At 44.5% G+C, this 16,318-nt stretch overlaps 1 protein-coding gene across 3 annotated transcripts in view; it reads right to left on the bottom strand.

The window, feature by feature from the left end:
• ARHGAP24 (Rho GTPase activating protein 24) overlaps positions 1–16,318 on the bottom strand; it is a 505,935-nt gene that overhangs the window by 227,663 nt on the left and 261,954 nt on the right. The window contains exon 1 of one of the 3 annotated variants that reach the window (XM_060247097.1): positions 9,655–9,768. The exons of the other annotated variants lie outside the window; for them this stretch is intronic. The gene's annotated coding sequence lies outside the window, so the exon portion shown is untranslated. Of the gene's footprint in view, positions 1–9,654; positions 9,769–16,318 lie in introns of those variants that run through there. 3 annotated transcript variants of the gene reach the window in all.

Genomic DNA, 16,318 nt, shown 5'->3' on the forward strand with positions numbered 1-16,318 from the left:
GACAGGGCTCTGGAGACAAGGAAGGTATAGACTCAAACGCCCGCGCAGAAGCAGCAGGCAGACTTCTACCCTGCAGCCTGGGTAGAAATAGAGACAAAGGCTTAGGTCTTCTCTGCCGCAATACCAAACGTTGTACATACACACAAATACTAGGAGAGGTGATGGGAAAACTAATAACATTGATGCCCCCCCTCAAACCTCACCCCATGGTACCCTGTTTTTCTGTATAGTGTGGATCCCCTTTTTGTACACATGCAGGGGTAGAATTCTAGCACAAGCTCCTTCGCATATTAGGCCACACCCCCTGATGTAGACAATTCTCCAAGAGCTTACAAGGCTCTTTTTTGTAAGCTCTTGGAGGACTGGCTACATCAGAGGTGTGTGGCCTAATATGCAAAGGAGCTCCTGCTAGAATTCCACCCCTGTACACGCGTATACCTGAGTGTGGGTCTAGAAACGATAGGAGCCTGAATTAAACAGTGAGTCATGCCAAGGAATGCAGGGCACCTCCTCTATCAATCCTATGTAAACCCACCCTAAGAGCAACTCAATCAAGGGCCACTTCCTCCAAAGACCTGGGAGCTTCCTACAGATAATTTGTTCCTAGCCAGTGGCCTAGAATTCCAAAACAATAAGGGACAGGCCAGTTCCATCCATTTCTCTCCTATCTAAACAACCAGACAGGAAGGTTCCAGCCCTCCTTCAATCATTCAAGTACCTGGCCCGACACAAGCATATCTAACTTCCAGATTTCCCCAAGGGAACATTTTTGACACTCTCAATGCAAAAGGAGAAAACTCTTCGTCACCATATCGACAAAAGATTTTTTTCCCCCAGGCTTGCTCATCCCTGAAAGATTGCATTTTTATTTCATGTGGTCAGTTTCAGCTCCTGCAGCTTCTTCCCCACTATGGACAACACCCCACCCCTCCCCCTACTTCTCTTCAGGATATGCTCCAGTATATTTTATTTTCTCTTACAGATTTATTCCCCTTTAGGTAGACAGCAGCTTTAGGGAGAGATTTTATGCATCTTATTTTCTGTATTGCATTTCCTTTCTTTAATTTTTATTATTTACCATATTGCATAGATTAATTTGGTCTCTTTTCCTATTCGTAAAATAAAAACCCTATTTGTTTAAGTGTCTTCCTCCCTTGTTTTTCCAAGTGTTGATCTGAATCTGGACCTTGGTATTCCTAGGCTAAATGATCCCAAGCGTTTTAAGCATCCATAATACATGCATTTGTTCAGTGGATGCAGGGAACACCTTTGCACATTATGGCCTTGTCACATGTATACCGATTTCGGTAACACCACAAAGAATCAGATCATGTTTCTTCGCTAGAGAAAAACACTGGTTCAGGATCTGAGGTTTTAGACATCTTTGCTATATTTTAAAGCACTCCGCTGCAGGGGACCAGTTTATATGAGTCTGTCTATTTGCATGTGAAGCAATACAGGTAGGCAAGCAAGGTGAGTTCACCTTGCTGCCCTCTGCCTTACTTCACTGTGTTCTGCTGTCTAAAGCATATTTTCACCTTGAAAAACTCCCTTAAACTCAGCTGGCTAAGAGAAAAATGCTGAAATAAACAGTACGGTCTTGTAAGGCAAGGAAGGAAATAAGGCTTAGTTTTCCTTCATCCATACACACCATTTTTGTAAAAGCAAAACTGAAAACCTTGCTCCGCTTGAGGATCCCACAAAAGCAACTCAATGCTCATTAACCTGCCAATTTATCCACCAGAAATTTTCAACCATCAGACTGAGTTTCTATAAAACGCAGAAGAACCAAATTGTATCCATACACATAACAGTGACTACTTAGAGCAACCCAAAATCAGGGCTTTTTTTTTGTGGCACCCCTGATGTGGCCAATCCTCCAAGAGCTTACAGGGCTCTTCTTACAGGGCGTACTGTAAGCTCTTGGAGGATTGGCTACATCAGGGATGTGTGGCCTAATATGCAAAGGAGTTCCTGCTACAAAAAAAGCCCTGCCCAAAATAGATCTCCCCTTTGGCTGATCAGATATCCAACAATGACTCTGTTACTCATATAGCAAACATATTCAAGATGGACAGAGTAAGCACATTTAGGACTTGCTAAGTTAGTGTGTTTTATGGGATTTGCTTTTTTTTAAACAACAGCCTTATTTATAGCACCATTGAAGAGCTCCAGCATTACGGATCTGAAATAGCCTTGCTTAGTGAAAAACAATGTCACTTGACTCCACAACGCAGAAGATTGCACTCTGCAGGATTTACACTCTGTTTTTGTACACAGGCGCATGCAAATAAGACAGTGAGCAAGTGACCGTTACATCTGAAGCCCTACGTGTGAACAGAGCTGGTGTGGGATCCTGTAGCTCCAGGGTGATGCTGTTTGTTTTTCAGCAGCCTCCAGCTATGAAAACGGTGGGAATTGCTGCAGTGTGTGAAAATTCCATTTTACAGTGCTTCATTGCTCAGTCCACTCAAATGATTTCAATTCTTCCCGTATGGGCTGCCAGTTGCTAGCTAGCCTAGAAACTCGGACACAGTGAGCCCTTGCAAAAAATGTACTCTTTTAACTATTACTGAGACAGTGCAGCTGCCTTACAGTGTGCCAATGGAGGCTATCGCCCTATAATGGAGAGAGAAAGGAAGCCCAGCAGATGAATCGAAGCCTGTGGAGGAGAAATAATGCAAAGGTGGAGGAAGCAGTGAATGAGAGCCAAGCTCCAGATGGAGACAGGGTAGCATTCCAAGCAGAAATGTAATTCTTTAGTGCCAGTTCTAAATGCATTATATGGGCCTTTCTCAAGCCCTTTTCAGATGTTACAACGGTATGGACCAAGAATCTGCCAACTGCAGATATCACAAAGTCTTGCTATCCAAGATTCTCTGGATACATACAGCTGCCGTGTTCTGTGAATGGGAGGCAAGAATGCAACACATCTGTGGTTCACATATACTGGGGTTGTGTACGCATATGATAAAATGCACATGTTGCCTCTTTTCACACAAAATGATGAGCTTGCATATCAGGAAGAGCTACAAGTGCCCTGACCAGGATAGCCCAGGCAAGCCCGATCGCATCAGATTTTGGAAGCTAAGCAGGGTTGACTCTGGCAAGTACTTGGATGGGAGACCTTCTTGGAATACCAGGAGTCGAGAGGACACCTCTCTGAATATCCTCCAGGCCCCCAGTAGGGGTCAGTCACCAGAGGTAGCCATGACTTCCAGGTGCACTCGCTCACACATGTAGAAGAAGATGAAGAAGATATTGGATTTATATCCCGCCCTCCACTCCGAAGAGTCTCAGAGCGGCTCACAATCTCCTTTACCTTCCTCCCCCACAACAGACACCCTGTGAGGTGGGTGGGGCTGGAGAGGGCTCCCACAGCAGCTGCCCTTTCAAGGACAACCTCTGCCAGAGCTATGGCTGACCCAAGGCCATTCCAGCAGGTGCAAGTGGAGGAGTGGGGAATCAAACCCAGTTCTCCCAGATAAGAGTCCGCACACTTAACCACTACACCAAACTGGCTCTCCTACACCAAACTGGCTCTCCTACACCAAACTGGCTCAGACACCACACAGACACATGTACACACACATATATACAGGAAGAGCTACAAGCAGCTGGTAGACTCCAAGAACATCTCAAAAGGTGTATACACATTGCATGGAAATAATGTCCAATGATGTCAACTGAACACATTCCCACATAAAAATCTCGCTTCTCAAAACAAGTTTAAAAAACAATTCTTTCTCTAATACCTGCAAGGTTTCCCTGCTGAGGTAAAAGTAGTTTGCAAACTGGGATCTGAGCAGGAAAAGGGGGTCCCCGGGGAAAGGACTACACAGCCACTCCTCCAACCTGTATCCCTGATACATAGTCCCAGCAGTGGCACTATGTTAAAAAAGGAAAAAAAATTAAAACTTATGGAACTACCTATCATGCGTAGCTCTACAACAAGCAGGGGAGGGGGGGATCCAGTTTGGAACCACAGTGTGAAGCTTAGCTTTCATCATGGACCAGCTGTTTTTGCATTTCAAAGCGTGTCTCTGGCACGAAAGAAAAAAAAGGTGCAAATAAGGCACGGTGTAGGTAGCACTGATCGATCTCCCTGCAGCTCAATGTCTGACAAGGCTATTTGCTCTGCCCTTGGCTGCCTGGGCACTTTCCTTTTGTAAAACGGTATGCAGAACTTTATTTTGTGCAGAATTATCATGCTGCTCATTGGACAGTGGGTATATATACAGCCATAGACAAACAAAAAAGAAGAAAATAGATATAAGGACTGCTCAGCAAAGAAGAAGGAGGAGGAGGAGAAAAAGGGAAAATCCTGTGCATGAGGAAGGGAAGACAGCGAGATCGCTGAACATGTCTGCTGCACATACTGCACTCCCAAAATGTACACCTAGCAAGTTCTGATTCCTCATGAACAGAACCACAATGCAACATTTGCAGAGAGCTAGAGCTTAGGGAGCCTTGTGGCACAGAGTGATAAGCTGCAGTACTGCAGTCCAAGCTATGCTCATGACCTGAGTTTGATCCTGGCGGAAGCTGGGTTCAGGTAGCCGGCTCAAGGTTGACTCAGCCTTCCATCCTTCTGAGGTCAGTAAAATGAGTACCCAGCTTACTGGAGCTAAAGTGTAGATGACTGGGGAAGGTCATGGCAAACCACCCTGTAAAAAGTCTGCCAAGAAAACATCCTGATGTGACGTCACCCCATGGGTTGGTAACGATTTGGTGCTTGCACAGGGGGCTACCTTTACCTTTTTAGAGCTTAGGCAAGTAACATGTGTAGCTACCCTTATAGGAACAGAGCTGCCCATGAAATCTAGCACAATTTGGATTTCAGACAAGATACTTGGCATGATTGTCCTGGAGGGCAGATCTACAATTGCAGATGTTACCTCTTGATAATAATGGGAACAAGATGACATTTGCACAATGGAGTTTTAAAGGCAAGCGAAGTTCAGAGGTGGTTTGCCATTGCCTTCCTCTGTATAGCAACCTTGGACTTCCCTGATGGTCTCTTCCAAATGCCAACCAGGACCGACCCTGATGAGATCCAGCTAGCCTGGGCCATCCAGGTTAGAGCCAGTGGAGCCAAGTGTACCTAAAATTTAATTCCAGTTTTCTGCAGCATCTCTTTTATGAACCCATTTCTGTGGGGCCACCATGCTCGGCTGCAGACTTCCCACGGTATCTTACAGACCAGTTAATGAAATAAATATTTTAGAAATGGATATTTCTGTTTAAGGAAGAAGTTCTGATAACGCATTCGCTATTCGTTTAAGGTAGACAGGTCCTCGGCCCTATATCGCTGAGGACCTGTCTACCTTAGAGACCGTATCTCCCCACATGTTCCCCAGAGGGTAATTAGATCTGGATCGCAGAATTTACTGTCAATCCCTGGGCCAAGGGAGGCGAGACTGAAGGCTACCAGAGAAAAAGCCTTCTCAATTGCTGCCCCCCACTGGTGGGACCAACTCCCAGAAGATGTAAGGGCCTTGCGGGACCTTGCCCAGTTCCACAAGGCCTGTAAAACAGCTCTATTTCGACTTGCTTTCAGTTAAACTACAGTATAAGTAGATGCCCAACATCGCTGAATGCAATGGTACCAACACTAGCTCCAAAAATTGTTTTAAATTATTTTAAACTGTTTTAAATTGTTAATGATTGTTAATTTTAATTGGTTGCTTACTGTTTTATTGTTTGATGTTTGATTGTTGTTAGCCGCTCTGAGCCTGCTTCGGCGGGGAGGGCGGGATATAAATGCGAGGAATAAATAAATAAAGAGGGCACTGCCTTCACTGAATATCCCCTTAGGTCACCTACTGCCCGAGGTGCATGTTTAAGATGGATGAGCCCTTCCCACTCCCCCCCACTCCCCAATTTCAAATGAGAAAGTATTGTGCATGTACAATCCACTGGGAACTGTTCTCTTGGACAAATTTATTACAATAGAGAAGAGGCAGAGTTGCTGGCAGAAGCCTTGTCAACGGGCTGCTCGAGCAGCATGCATGATAGAGTGGTTTGCAGTTACAGGTGGGCAACAGCTCACCAGCCAAATTCATCTAGCCACATTACCAATCAGATACGAGGAGGCTCACTGTGTGATCTTACTGTTGCCGCTGCTAATAATAATAATAATAATCAGGCACTGGGTGGTATAGCTTTAAGCACCGAGAAACCCATACCTTGCTTAGGGTCACTGTTCGGTTAATGCCCATGAAATGAGCATTCATGAAATGCTCGTGCAGAAGTAAAAAGACTAAAAGGACAAAGAAATGGAAAGGAAAACAGGCGAGGGAGCTTTTTATGTCTCAGTGCACCAGAATTGCAAAAAAGGCATTCCTAGTCCAACAAATTTACAAGCGGAGGCTCTCAGAATTATCCCAGATTCACCAACTCCAGAATGCTGAAGGATTTCCTGATAAAGTAAAATCTGATGAAGTAAGAACAAGAGAAAAAACATTACTGTAGATTGTACGACTCCAGCTTGTAAAAGCATTGTACATTCCCATGGCTGGTTAAACAGCCTTATGCAGTGAATATGGAAATGGCTGCAGTAGAAGGCTGGAAATGCAGACAGTTACAGATGGGTAAAACCATCCGGTATTTCTCCATGCGCTATTGGTGGGAAGTGGAATGCAATCATTCTGTTCCACAAAAACTCCACAGTGCCTTGCAGAAGCCTACATGGCTTCCACAAATCACTATGAACCTGGACATTCGTTGAGCCCCACTGTGGATTCCTGACAAATATCCAGTACAAAGTGTGGTTGTACTGACCCCTTGCTGCAGTGCAGAAGTACTTCCTGGGATGCAGAATACCTTCTGAATCCCAGGATAAATGATCTACAATGAAGAACCAGTGAAGCACCATTGGGTTGCTATACCAGAAAGCTAACAGGATGTAAAGTAGGTCTCGCCTCAGCATAAATCTCCCAGCAGGGGGTGGGGTTTGGACATGAGTGGGATAGTCACAGTGATGTCACTTCCAGAGAAAAACCAGAAATTATATCAGTTCTCTCAAGGAATCACCAGTAACTCTGTGGTTTTATCATAAAGTTTCTGGCAATTCCTAGAGATGGATGACACAACTTCTGGATCTTCCTGCACGTGATGCCACAATAAGAGCCTGCTCACAGCAGCAGCGAGAGACAGGAGCGAGACAGAGGACAAGGGTCATGCTACCGCCCCCCCGCCCCCTTACACTTCCAGTGCAGTGGGAGTACGGGAGAAAGAAGAAAAGGTATCACCCCTTACCAGCACCAGAACTTTATTTATATCCAAAGTGTGCCTAGAACCTGTTGGAAAGCTGAAGCTTCAGGACTTAATCTAGAGTTGCAAGTTCTTGGTTGAAAAATTCCTGGAGATTTGGAGGGTAGAGCCTGGGCAGTGTGTGGATTAGAGAGGGGAAAGACCTCAGCAAGGTACAATGTCATACAGTTCACTCTCCAAAGCTGCTGTTTTCTCCAGGGGAACTGATTTCTGTAATCTGCAGATGAGTTGTAATTCCTGGTGCTATTCAGGTAGGTGGACACTAGCCCACTACTGGAAATGACATCATGTCGGCGATGTCAGGGGCAATGCTCTACTTTTTGCACAAAACTCTATGGTTTGTAGCTGTTTTTACCATAGAGTTTTGCCCAAAAAGTAGAGAGTCATCCTGGCGTTGCTGGCATGATCACATCACTTTCAGAAGTGATGTCAGTGCACCACTAGTCTCCCCATTCACCCCTGGAACACCGCCCAAATCCCCCCACCAGCAGACAGAAGACACCTGACACCCTTATATCCAGGCTCTGCCTGGAGACTGGCAAACCTATGGCCTCATCTGTGTTTCTGCTCCCAATTGGACGCCATATGTCACAGCCTAAATTCTGATGGAGAAGAAAGTTCAGCACATCTTCCAGCTAATGGGGAGTGTTACTAATGTACAAGTTATCAAAGATTTCAGGTTTTCATGGCTGGTAACATCATTCGGGTTTGCAGAATCTTTCGGGCTCAAGTGCCATGTTCTACTGGAGAAAGTTTTTCTTCCAGACGTTTCGTTCTCGGCTGTGGAGAACATACTCAGTGACATTGCAACCGGAGCAGGCGCTCTGACCTTCTTGGCTGCTGTGCATTGAGTGAGGCCAGGGCTGCTGGAGAGCTGCTATTTCTAGGCTGGAAGGGGTGTGGTGAAAGGGCAATAGGTTTATGGATGTGCCCATTGTTTGGTGGGGCTTCCTGGAAGGGTAGTGATAAGGAAACTGGCTGTTGAATGTGACCATTGTTCTGTGTTAATTGCTGGGAGGGTTGGAAGGGGTGTGAAGCAAAGGAAGATGGTTGTCGACTGTGCTGATTGTTCTGTGTAATGTGCTGGTTGTTCTGTGAATTTCTGCAATTTATAGTCTGTAGGGTGTTTTGCAGAGCTGGATATCAAGATTGGTGGATGGAAATGCCTTCTTCCTTTCTGTTAAAGTTGTGCTGGTGTTTGTAAATCTCAATAGCTTCTCTATTCAGGCGGGTATGATAATGTGAGGCCGTAGAAAGGACTTCAGTTCTTTCAAAGTGGATGACGTGGTCTCCTTCTTGAAGTGCATGTTCAGCTACAGCTCTCATATATATATATATATATATATATATATATATATATATATATATAAACTCTCATATATCAGTAATCTTTAGCTGTTCTACAGCAGAACACCCATCAGAGGATTAAATGTATTTGGGGAGGGAGGGAGAAAGTTGTAAAGGAGAACTGGTGGCAGTCGGGTGAGAACATTAGGCCATATTGGAATGTATCTGGAGGTGAAAATGAGTTGACTGGGCAAGGAAAAGGAAATGCAAATGATTAGCAAGACAGAACAAGTATTCTCACAGTCACTCCAGAGTTCCAAACAGGCTCGCTTCCAAGCTGGATTGGCACCTCTGATGCTCCTTCTCTGCCTAGGCGACTTTGTTCCAGATACATGTGCTGATTTAAGATTTCCTGACCCTGAGGCTGAGCTCGGGGAAAAACCATAGAGGCAAGCTTACTCCAAGGTGTTGCAAAACCCTAACAAGTGCCAGAAGCTGCTTGCCAAATTAGCATTCCCATATCATCATCATCTCTCAAGCGCATCTCCTTAGCAGAGTCTCAGGCTATGCCTGACATAAAGGGCAGCTGTAACGCATGCTGTTAAGGAATTAACATATCAAGTCATTCCTACATCTGCTTAACCATTCAGCATGCACAATTGCTCATCTATGGATCCAGGCGTAACAGGTATGAACTTCGTATTCCCTGGACGAAACCCACGCCACCACAAAGCATATACGAGCACTCGTATACGTCTCAGCGCTGCCATGTTCCTCCAGTTCTTTGTTGCAGCGCCAGAGTTGGTTTACCTTCATCGTTAAAATCAGTGCAGTTTTCGACCTTTGTATATATCCACCTTGGTTATCAAGACTATATACTTAGGCATCCATTCGCTACAACCGATCGCAAGTGTCGAAAGAGTAGACGGTTTGCGTGTAACAAGGCTCAAACCCGTACGTTTGGTTGCAAACGGTCGTTCTGAACCACAGTCAAGAGGCTGAAAACAAGCCAGTGTGAAAAAGCACTAGAATTCAACACAACCCCAGCACGTCTGATACGATTAACAGTCAATGAAAATAAAATAAAGCTACCTTGAAATTAATGGTCTGACAGTCCTCGTCGCAGATATTTCCCCCGTGCAGAGTCTGACTTACCTAAACATCGTCATCCAGCTCGAATGCAACGGCTTGATTTGTTCAACTGACAAGCTGGGGCATAGCAATCCTCCGTCTAAAAAAGTAAGCTGGATCTCAGCCACTCTGGTTACTATTTATTTTAAACACTGAGGGGCCGTTAGGGAAATAACCCGTTTCTTCCTCCTCTTTAGGCTCAGCCAACATCTATTCTCCCATGACTTTCAGGGGGAAAGAACCAGAAGGAATTTATGCTATAAATAAATTAAAGGAATGCAAGAACACTGTAAATATTGCTAATTTGGAAATGTACTTTATGGAGGATTTCTAGTCAAGAATTCCAGCTGCAGGCAAGGCTGAGTTCTTAAGAACAGGAGATGGAATGGAGACTGGCTCATTCAGCTACTGCACCTCACCTGCAGACTGGCTGCCATCTAGATCCATGAATCCTCCTGAGACCTTCCTGGGCCATGTGGGCTGTGGCTGCCAGGACTAGCAAACTATGATGGGGGGTTCTGCAACCTCTGGTCCTAATAGTCAGTAGCACTCAATGTCTGGTCGATGAGTTTCCCTACCCACTGCCATCTTTATGGCCACATTCCAACTATTTGATGGCGATCTCACTAGCTTCATGGAGTCTGGTTGATAGCAACCTCTATCATCTTCCTGTATATGTATTTAAATGCCATCAAATCATCAAATCATCATCCATCATCATGCAGCTTATGGTGACCTCAGCAAGGTGCTTTCAAGGCAAGTGAGAAACAGAGGTCCTTTGCTGTTGCCTTCCTCTGAAGTCTTCCTTGATGGTCTCCAGGGCTGTATTAACAATTTGGCCAAGTAGGCACTGGCCTATGGTCCCCCATGCCTTTAGGGGCCCCGGGCCAGCTTCCCCCACCCCATTCCCTTCCCTGCTTGCAGCCCTCCCAGCCTGCATGAGCAGCCAGCAACTGAGCCGCTCTTTGCCCGACTTGCCTAGTGCGGCTGCTGCTGGCATCGTCACCAAGTTTGTCTCTCTCTGCCTCTCCCCCACAGCTTTGTCAAACGGGCTTTTGAGAAGGTGCCTGCAGGCTTCCATGGGGATGCGGGCAGTGGAGTGAGTGCTCTGATTCTGAGATAATTTGCGAGGGGGCCCCCGAGTTTTTGACTGCCTAGGGGCCTCCACAGGGTTTAATCCAGCACTGGTGGTCTCCCATCCAAGTATTGACCTTCCTTAGCCTCTGAAATGTGAGATCAGGCTAAACCATGCTGCCTTCCCTCCCCATCTTCCCCTACACATTTGCAAATTTAAGTAGACTTTGTAAAAGACAAAAAAAGGAAAACTCTTGATATTATTCCTAATGTATTATTCCTAATGTTGTTGCTTGCTGCAGGAAACAAGCAACAACCCAAGAGTGAGATACACAGTATAAAGATAGAGATAATGAGCCAAGAAAAGTGGCTGAAAGCCATAAGAATGGGTTCATTTTAGACTAAATAACACTATAGTTAACAATCCTAATGAACTGAGTGTCAGGCAGACAGAGATCTTTTCTTACCTGAGATCCTTTTGCTGGAAATGTAAATACATTATGGCTAAACTACAAGTTACTATGGGTCCAACCTGTGTCTGCGGACACCATAAGTAGAGGGCTGACAGGTACTCTTTGACCTGATGGGGGTACAAGTTAAACCAACCTGATGCTTCAGGAAACAAGCTGAGAAATCGCCCTCCCATTTTAAAGTTTCTCCCTGGTACCATGAAGTTTCAAAATGTACTCTTTTTAAAAAACAAAACAGAAAAGTGAGATTCTACAGTGTCTCCTGCAGACGCCATGACTATTATGTTGGAAACCATGCTTCTTGAACTGTAAACCGAATGCAGCAATGCAGTCAACAAGTGCGCCAGATTATCTTCCTACCTTTCCTAGGATTTCACAGAGCGATCCATCGGCAATCTGCTCACACGGCAAAGGCACATCACTGGTATGCATTTTAATGTCTTCTAAGAGAGACAAACTGATGCCTGGCTTCCAGGGGTTGTTTCGTAGAAAAAAAGGTGGTGGAGCTCATCCAGGGATTGTTATGCAGCTGCACCTACTAGTCAATGGACAAGGTGGGAAGGAGGAGGTGGATCTCTCAGAAAGGTTCAGGAGCTGGCTTCCGAGGCCTGCTGGCTTCCCTGAGCTTGCTCAAGCTTTCTGGCTTTTACTGATTTCCTCAAGTGCATAGGTTATGTTCATTTAAACTGCAGATGCACTGGAATTTATTCTGTTCAATCCCCAGGGTTTCTCAAAAGACTGATTTCAGCCACCAATTCAACAGAAATGACTGCTCTGCACTTGAATACATAACATATGCTTTCTAAATAAAATAAGCCAAACCATCCTTTTTTTTGAATACACAGACAGTTCTGTAGATAATTACCCCATCCACCTTGCCTAGATTTGTACAGATTCAGAGATCTCGAGTGAGTCGTAAATTTTATCACTTCGCATGTTATTATTCTGACATCCTAGTTGGTGGGATTTCAAGTAGAGAAGGTTCTTGGACCGTCTTCTGGAAAATGCATTGTTTTATCTTCCTTGAAATCAAGTGCAGCAAATAATATAGTTTAGTTTAACTGCGTTCTGGATCTGGTTGTTAATTCTGTCCATGGAGACAAGCTGCTGCCATTTCTATCATTCATTTCAGTGGTTGTTTTATAAAACGTACCGGTACAGCTACAGCAGGCTGTGGAAAGGCCTCCTATGTTTAGAGAAGCCCTTCATCAATTCAGCTACACAAATACCTAGAAAGAAGGCAAATAACCCCCTTTCCTCTTCATTTACTGGAAAGATCATCCTCTCCCAAGCCCCAGCCAAACACAATGGTGAACGGGTCCAAGTTCTCAGCCATAAAAACCATCCATGTGCTTCCTACACTTTTTTGTTACACAACACTGGTCCAAACATCTGCTATTCACATATAGCTAGAACTTGCCTTTTTTCAGAAAACGGGCACCCTTGGGAACAAAGCTAAAGGCAGAAACACCATGAAGAGCCTACAGCCAACTCCACACACCTGCTCTCTTTCAGAGCATCAACATCTGTAAAGTCTGAGAAAAAGGAGTCTGCATGCTCCTGGGAGAAATTCTAGAAGACTTGGCTTCAAACTGGACTCTGTCCTGCTTCCATGTTCATGTTTTATTTTGGACCACTTTTGAATTGATGTTTCTAGAAGGAATGTATCTGAAAGGGGGCAGGTGATGGAGTCTGTACAGTGTGATGCACTGCTGATGGTCCTGCCTAAATCCAACCACTTCCATGGCTCTACATCCCAACCACCTAATTTACTTTTTCTTGAACTGCTGCCATTTTCTCTGGCAGTGCCTGCCATTAAAAACCAAAACCAAAACCTTGAGATCATGTCAATACACTCCGGTAACAGATGACTGTAAACTGAGTGTTCTTGACCTGGTTTGCCCAGACTAGCCTGATCTCATCAGATCTCAGAAGCTAAGCAAAATATTACAGAATGCTGGGACTACTGAAATGCATAGAAAGAATGTTTAGGGCATCTGAACCATCTAATCTTGCCACTGGGCTCTGCTGCTACTGAAAAGAGGACTATCCCTCTTTTTGAATACTAGAACAGCTATGAAGAAAAAGAAGACTGCAGATTTATACCCCGCCCTTCTCTCTGAATCAGAGTCTCAGAGTGGTTTACAATCTCTTTTATCTCCTTCCCCCACAACAGACACCCTGTGAGGTGGTGGGGCTGAGAGAGATCTCCCAGAAGCTGCCCTTTCGAGGACAATTCCTACGAGAGCTATGGCTAACCCAAGGCCATTCCAGCAGCTGCAAGTGAAAGAGTAGGGAATCCAACCTGGTTCTCCCAGATAAGAGTCCACACACTTAACAACTGCACCAAACTGGCTCTCTTTAGGAATATGGGATTTACATGGACAAACAGCATGTGGGACAACAGTTAAGGGATTTAGGTGCAGCTGAGAGGGGGGTGGGGAGGGACTAGCTGGATCCAACCCTATACTGCTCAATTGAAAGTCTGTGATTGGGTCTTTCAATATTTTCATTAAGCATCAAAAGCAACTGCAGGGCTCCCAATTTGGACTAAGGCTGCAGCCCTTTGGGAAGTTAATCCTTTACCTCATGCTGTTTCCACAACAGAAAATCACATTCTGTAGCTACTCTTGGTGTTGGGAAAGGGGGAAAGATAGGTACCTGTATAATGCTACAAATCAAGCAGTAGTTCCATTTGTGAAAGGTGGTGTGAAAAGGATTGATTGCCTCTCTAGGAGCTGCATCCCCAATCTAACGTGGGTTCACTCATGGGAACTTTTAAAGGAAACACTGGGAAATCCAATCACAGCTCCCACCACTTAAAAGACAGTTTGTTCTTGAATTTCTCCAGAAGAGGAAGTCACATTAATTAGGAAACTTCTTGTAGGTGAAATTTCCATGGGAATTCTGTCTAAGGCACAATTTTAATTATTTGCAACAAACCCATCAAAAGGTCATAGTCCCTGCCTTTGGGGATTCAAACAATAATCTTCTTTATCCCATTAGGATGCGGTTCAAATGGCTATCGAAAACTGTGATGCCTCAGATTTGCACACATTCTGCAGTGTACTTATAAGGTAATTTGTCTTTATGTTGACACAAGGACAATTTTATCCTCTTTTTGTCATGAGATATAGTTTGCAAGATGGGTAGCAGTATTTTAGCTAACTGCCTGTATCACCACCCTGAAATTCTTGATTATCTTTTCAGGCAACTGCCGAGAAAAGTATTGCTTGTTGCCACAATCGCACCTGTTTATCACAAATAGAATTAACTAAGAGGGGAGAAAGTTTCAATAATTTTATTGCAGGACAGTACCTATGGAACCTAAATAAACATATCCATCCCCATTTCCTGTCCCCTAAGCTAGGGTTTACCTTCAAACTGACATCCAGCTAAGGTTGTCAGTTCCCAGCTGGGAAATACCTAGAGTTTTTGTTTTTTTTGGGGGGGGGGGGGGTGGAGCCTGAGGAGGGTTTGGGGACAATGTTCCCTCTAAGCTGAGTTAGCCTCTGGCTCACACATTTTTGTCTTACCTCAGGAAGGATGACCCCAGAGGAAACTTATTTAAGCAGCAGCCAAATCGCTGGCTCACAACTTTAATGCCAGTAGCTCACAAAGTAGAATTTTTGCTCACAAGACTCCACAGCTTAGACTTAGAGGGAACATTGTTTGGGGGAGTAACTTCAATGACATATAATGCTAGAGTCCACCTTCCAAAGTGGCCATTTTCTCCAGGTGAACTGATTTCTGTCTCCTGGAGATCAGTTAATAGAGGAAGACAGGGGTGGAATTCTAGCAGGAGCTCCTTTGCATATTAGGCCATACTCCCCGATGTAGCCAATCCTCCAAGAGCTTACAAGGCTTTTTTGTAAGCTCTTGGAGGATTGGCTACATCGGGGTGTGTGGCCTAATATGCAAAGGAGCTCCTGATAGAATTCCACCCCTGGAGGGAGATATCCAGCTACCACCAACTCATGTCAAATGTTGTGTATCTGTGATTTAATACCAGAATGGAGTTTTGTGAAGTGTGAGAAGGAAATTCAGTCAAGCATTTTGGAGGCTGCAGAGAGTATCTTTTCTCTTTCCCTTCCCCACCCCCCCCTAAATCATTTGTGCTGGCTTTTCACATCTTGGAAAGCTTCCTAATGTTTATTTGGCTTGTCGCAACTTGAGTGACTTGGCACAGAGAGCCCCAATTTGTCATTTTCTGTTGGTCTTAATGACTGCTGGTGCCCTTGGCAGCTTTGAGCATATGGGGTGTATGTGTGGGAGAGATAGAAAAAAAGAGAGAATCAGAGCCAAACTCTACTTAATAGTCAACTGAATTCCATTAAGGGGGAGGCCATGTACCCACTCTCCATACAGCCCTCAGAAGAAAAATCTAAAAACTGCAACACATCATTCTCAAATATGCTTAGCGTTTTATAGGAAATAGGATGAATTTGGGCCACGAGAGGGAGGAAATGTATATCTTGCCATCTCTAGACAGCTGAAGGGGGAGAGGGTTGTCTCAAAGAGAGCATTTTGATGGAATTAGTTCAGCATGGATAGCTCATGTGCCATGCTCTACCAATATGGCCATCAACTCTGGTTGGGGAAATCCCTTAACAGGGCTGGCCCAGGGGGGTAGATCTTCTAGAGGTAGAAGGAATTTCCCTACCCAGTCTAAACAGGGTGATAGCTCTGAAGAGAGCAGAGATCCCTGGCATGGTGTGGTTAGAAACTGCCTTTGGGCACCTTAAGAGTCAGTTAAAAACTCGAGATAGGTACTGGTGTTTCAAAAGAAGGGGGTTGGGTACTGGAAAGAGTGCATTAGCTTTCTGGAAACCAAAAAAGTCAAAGAATACTGAAAGAAAGTGTACTGGAGTGTTTGGGGAAACAATGGAACATAAAAATTTTAAGTAACTCTGAATAACTTAAGAGACTCTCGTTAACCAAAAATGCAGCAACGAAAATCTATGCATGTGCTGGTTTTACCTGAGAAATTTCAACCGCTGATTTCACCTGACCTATTTCCTCTATATTGAATAAAATATTGAAAAACTTCTTGAGTGCCATTTAAGTTGTATAAGTTAAAA

This window comes from Heteronotia binoei, chromosome 9 (genome assembly GCF_032191835.1).
Source record: "Heteronotia binoei isolate CCM8104 ecotype False Entrance Well chromosome 9, APGP_CSIRO_Hbin_v1, whole genome shotgun sequence".
NCBI lineage: Eukaryota > Metazoa > Chordata > Lepidosauria > Squamata > Gekkonidae > Heteronotia > Heteronotia binoei.